Source organism: Argiope bruennichi, chromosome 5 (genome assembly GCF_947563725.1).
Source record: "Argiope bruennichi chromosome 5, qqArgBrue1.1, whole genome shotgun sequence".
Taxonomy (NCBI): domain Eukaryota; kingdom Metazoa; phylum Arthropoda; class Arachnida; order Araneae; family Araneidae; genus Argiope; species Argiope bruennichi.
In genome coordinates this window covers 33,568,014-33,574,254 of record NC_079155.1, presented here as the reverse complement: position 1 = coordinate 33,574,254, position 6,241 = coordinate 33,568,014, and positions in this window count along the sequence as shown.

The window sequence follows — 6,241 nt, the reverse complement described above, 5'->3', positions numbered from 1 at the left end:
CTAGTTATTTAAGTTAGTAATGATTAAGCTCAATAGCAAAAAAAAATCCAATAATATGCTATATTTTCTTGCATGTTTTTATAGAAATTTCATTGATAATATCATCATTATCCAGTTTTTTTAAAAGCTAATTTGGATTTGAAAGGAAATAATCTCTAAAAGAGTAAATATCGTTCTTTATTATTCTAGATCAACAAAAAATGTTTACTGTTTATATTGCAAACGATCTTTCTGCAGGTCAATCAATAAAGTCAATTTGATGTTTAGAAGAAAAATAAATTTAGATACAATTCAAATAAAATATTTTTAAATAAATAATGTAATTATTTGTATTATTGTAATCTTGGAAGGCAAAACTGAAAGACAAATTTTAATTTTATTGAATAAATCAGTGCAAACAACACCGTCTTGAAAACTCGCATTTAAGACTTTAATATATTTTATTATACGAATATTTGGTACTTTCAGTTTATGACTAGAATTAAGTTGTCTGCGCAAACGCAGTAAGAATAAAAGCACCCAATCTTGGAGTGATCGATGTGAAATCAGCACAAATTGCTGCTATTATTCTAACGTATATTTGGATTTGATTTTTTTTCGTTTTTCAAATATCTGCCAGTGTCGGGGATCTTAAGAAATGCGGGACATTATCCACTTGCTTTATTGCCAAGGACCTTCACATTTTTTAAAATTAAAAAATGTTCTTGTTGAACAAACTTGCTAAGTGGAGTAAAATCATATGATTCACTTTTTACCTTCTCGTATACATAGTATAGAGAAATATAGTAATCGCTAAAAATTCGGGTTCGAAATTTCGACAAATCTACATGCTTTAGACATTCCTGAGTTCGAAAAACATATTTTTGGAAGATCTGTGTCTGTCTGTGACAAAGATAACTCAAAAACACTTTGACCTAGACAGTTGAAATTTGGTATATGGTCTTAAGACCAAATTTGCATATTTCTTTCAAATTTTGAAAAAAAAATCTGTTTAGAGGAAGTTCGTTTGGTCGAATATAAGTTAACACGCTAATTGCAAAACGAAGAGAGCTACATAGATAAAATTTAACTTAATTTAACTTCAGTACGCTGATTAAATATCTATAGTATAGACAACCGTCAAAATTTGAGCCAAATACAACAACGGATAGATTGCCTGTTGGGCCTATACTTCCATAAGTATATAAAGCGATAAATCAAAAGCGGAATGACTTAAATATATAAAATTTGCTGAGTGATTTTGTGACTAACTTTATAGCTCTTAGTTAAATTTTGGTTTCAATCGGCTGGGAAAAATGCGTTTTTTAAAAAAAATTCGATTTTTGTATACTATTAACGTTATACTAGGGATTAATCGCTAAAAGTCTCGCCAAGGATCACACGAGAGATTCAGTTAAACTGCTAAATTTGTGCCATATGTTAATATTTCGTGGCTATTGAATGCTATTACTATACAAGGTACTCTCAAGATACTTCATCCGCTGATTGAAATTAGTTGATTTATTTCAGCACAATATCAATCCATTATAAAAATAAGACGAAAATAAAACATAATTTCCCACTGAACTATCAAGTTACAATTGTTCAGTTCTTGATATATCAAAAGAAAAGCGAATAGCTCTAGAAAGGTGGATTTACAATAGCTGCTAAACAATGGCAGTGCTACAGAATGACCGAATTTGAGAAAGAGAATTTAGAAACATGTTACTTAAAATGATTGTCAGGTTTAATCTTATGTTAAGGTTGATTCTTTGAAAAAGGGTGGACGTAATTGAATTGTAGACGTAAATGCGAGGATTATAGAGAAAAACTTATTCCTTTCAAATTTAGTCAGAAAAGGCACCGTAAGATCAGCAACTTATTAAAATTCGTAAATTACATTATTCCAAATTTAAAAGAGAGGGAGAAGCTCCATAAAACGAATTTAGTAGCAAATAATTAATTTCTTTAAAAAAAGAATAAGAAAACAAAAGATTGCATACAAGTTTAAAAAGGAGTAACCAAATTTCTGAAAAATGCAGAGATTATTAGAATACTCAAAATAAAAATTAGAAAAAAAAATTGTAAAATTTATTTTTTAGCTGAATTCAGTTTTTTGTAATCAATATTGCTTTCTATATTTACTTTCTTTTGATACTATTATAAATGCACATGTAAATTTCATCAAATGTTATGATTATTATAGGAAAAAGAGGGTACAACTCTATGGAGAATTTGCAACACCAGTTTTCTAAGAAGCATCTACTAACCAAAAACAAATTATGCAAGTTGCTTTTCAAAAAACGCACGACAAAAGAGAAAGAAAATCTTTCAGAACTGCATAGTTTTAAAATATTTTCTTTAGACGGCATTCTACGCTATATTCCTGGCATATGAATGTAAAGAATGTCCTTTCCAATACGCCTTGACTATTCTTTAAGAGCACCGTTATAATAGTTCGGCTTTTTTTTCTCTCTTTCACAAAAACGCAGGCTGTCAGACGAGAGAGAATCCGGCACCGTATGGCTAGGATCAGTCATGCTCAGCGGGCGCAACATTAACAACCAGTCAGGCGCACAAATTAAGTGACCTTTTCAACGCCCACTGCCACTGGTCAACTCGACGGGAGGTCTTTCTGGTTCTGTTGCTTTCTGTGGGTCTTTCGTTCTGGATATGAAGTTGTGCTCCCATCTGAAGATCTGCTGTATTTACTTGATGAAAATTTATCGCTCTTGTATCTGATAAAGGCAATTGTATTACCGATTCGGAAAGCTGGAAGTAGTGATTGTTTTCTCTTGTCTAACATCTTTTGATATTCTGCTTAGGATAAGATTAAATCTGAGATTGGTATAAAAGTGACCAGTTGTCCTATATTAAATGGAACTGTCCTAATCCTTTTACTTCTTGTGTATATTTGATAAATGAATCAGAATACTCTTTTATTAACTCACTTTCTTGTCTATCTGTCCAGTGCAAATTTTGCAGTAGATTTTAAACAAACTTCCAGATCAGCAAAAGATTTTAACCTTTAAACATGATCAGAACTGGATCACAATAAAATATTAACTTGCTTTCATATTTGTATGTTTGCCTTTTCGGTACAAATTTTGCAATTGATTTTAAACTAACTTCCTTATGAGCTAGAAACTTGAATCTATAAACCCAACTTAAAGTTGGATGATAATGCAATATTTACTCGTTTTCTTATCTGTCTCTTCGGTTTAGTACGAATGTTGCAATCGATTTTAAACTGACTTTCCGAGGAGCAAGACTTGAAATATTAAACATAGAAGAAGAAAATTATTTTAAAAAAAATTATATACTAAAATTTTAAAACTCACTAAAAAGTATAAAATAATTTTTCCTATCTTCATACAGATTTACAACCTATATAGATTGTCCAGAAAATTTTGTGAATGCGAATTTTTAAATTTTTAAATAAATATTTTAAACATTTTAGTTTTTTTTTCAAAAAAACGTGGCATAATTTTTTGTCTATTATATTAGGTTTGAAATCCTATTCCACTGAAGAACCACCAAACCTGATCTAATGCCCATTAAACATTGAGCTTAAAAATCGAGCTTAAATATCCCCAAGCCGGTGGAACAATTAGATCCTTGCGCCTTTCCTGATTCATGGATTGTCATTGATATTTTAGCATAGTTCAAGATTGGGACTTCGTCCTAATATAGCCAGTGAATTGCTTCAAAATGGGACACAGTACAGATAAACCAAATTTCAGTCAAATCCATCCAAGCTAAGAATCAATTTTATTTCAAATACGAAATATTTTTTTAGAAGGACAGGAGACTAGGCGGTTTCTTTGTCTTTGTCAGAAAAGCAGTTTTTGCACATATTCATTTAAAACACTGTTTCCTCTGCTTAAGACTCATTTTTTGGTATTGAAAACATTTGAAGAAAGTTATTCCTGTGGCATTTATGGCATTTAATAGATTTTCTGGAGAAACGAGTAGATGCTATTTGAATAACTTCAGAAATTTTAAGAAACCATCAATCAAAATAACATTTTTTATGAAAATAAATTTAACGCAAATATTTCCTGAGCTACGTTGTATATAGAAATCGCTAATACTTCTGCATCTAAAACACAAATGATCTTTACCAAATTAGAAATAAATATTAAGTTTAAAAGCGATAAAGAATTAAATGGCAGATATTTCTGTAGCTTGCCTTTGTCTTCAAAATATCTATTTTTGAAATTCTCAATTTCACTCATATTTTCAGGCAGTTTAGCATCTAATTCGAAATCTGAATAAATTTTTACTAGATTCTCATTGCTTTTCAATAAATAGGTTTTTTTTTTCAAGAATTTTTATTGTTCTAAGGAATTGGAAATGCAAGTTAATGCCGCTCTTGCAATGTTAAGAATTTAATTCATAGAAGAAATGAATTTAATTCATAGCTTCTATGTCTTCAATCGTTTTGAAACAAAAAACGAACTTCAAAAATAAAATGGAAAAATGCTTACCTGTATAACTTCTTATCCAGGTAATCTTGCCAGTACTTTCATAATAAATGTTTATGTTGAGATAGTTGAAAGTGCCAAATAAGGAATAGAAGTAATTCGATCATAATTTCGCTATTACTAGACTTTTCTGGAAACTTTCGTATTTGTGATGAAATCCAATGAATTATATTTTAATATTTACAACATACTTACAGATTCTTTGAGGAGAGCGGTTAGAGTTTTAAAAGTGCGGTTATGAAGTGCACAAAAGGTCGTTAAAAATGAACATAAATTGCATATTACAAGAGTACGATAATAATACTGAAAAAAAGTTCGAAAATACCAAACGATATTTTCGAAGATTCTTTGTGGCGCGAGATTAATTATTGAAAAGTAAAAAATCAAACGATAAATTTATTTGAAGGTCTTAGTTAATTAAAAGTAAGAAACCAAACGAAAAATTAGAAGCGCCATCTGAAAGTGACGTCACTTGATTTAAACGACGAACAATACAGTTAATATAATAAAAAATGTTTAAAAAAATTGTAAAAATTCATTCAGACCATGATATGATAAATGATTAAAATTAAAACCGTGGCCTCACTGCATGTGGGAAAAAAGGTTAATTATATGAGAACAATCGCTGATTTCAAAAAAAAAAAAAAAAATATGAAAATTGCTTGTTAAATTCTATAATATCGAATTTAAATGATGCAACTCTATAATAAAATAATGTTCCTCACAATTTGGACAGCATTAAAAATTATTCGAAAAATTTTATGTACATCTCATACATATGAGTAAACGAAGAAGTATAAGGTTTTAAAACAAATGCTATCAGCATGTTTTCTTTAGAGATCTCCCTGAGTTCGGAAAACACATTTTTTTGGAAAATGCTCATTTGTCTATCTGTTAAAAAAGATAAATTAAAACCGTTATGAGCTAGACAGCTCAAATTTGGTATACTGTCTTTACAATAAATTTGCAGATTTCTTTCAAAATAACAGTGAAATTTGTTCCAAGGAAGTCCATATGTTCGGGTGTTCGAATATAAATTAATACGCTAATTACAAAACGAAGTAACCTAGATAGATAAAATTCAGTACACAGGTTAAGCATCTATAGTATAGGCACCTGTCAAATTTTAAGCCAAATAAAAATATAGTCTGAGCGTATGTCGGTGTGTATTTTCAGCAACTTATAAACATGATAATTCAAAAACACAATGACTTAAATATATGGAATCTGGTATGAGATTTTGTAACTACAAATACTGTTTTGTGTCAAATCTTTGTTTCAATCGTTTGAGAAAAACATGTCTATAAACCAAATTCGATTTGGGGATACTATTGGGTTAGTTGCCAAATAATTTGCCAAGTATGACTCGATGGATTCAGTAAAAATGCTACATTCTCGTCAAAAGTAAATATTAAGTAACTGTTGTACGCTAATGCCATGTAAGGCATTCTCTGGCATGACAAGGTCATTAGGGAGTATGCGAGAAAGTTTTGGGGTGACCACGCCCGATGGCTTAGTTTTAATATCATGCAAAATAAAAGCAATTAATGAATAGCAAAATTCTACTATAAATAACTGTAATTACCATTTAAAGATTTCATTACTTGAAATTAAGGTAATTCATTATCATGATATGATTGTAAGGAAATAATAAACTCCAAACAAATGTAAGATATAAAATTATTTTGTATGACTTGTTAAACTGGGTATAACATAACCGATTAAATGAATAATTAATATTCCAATATATAATAAATATATATCTAATTTTAGTT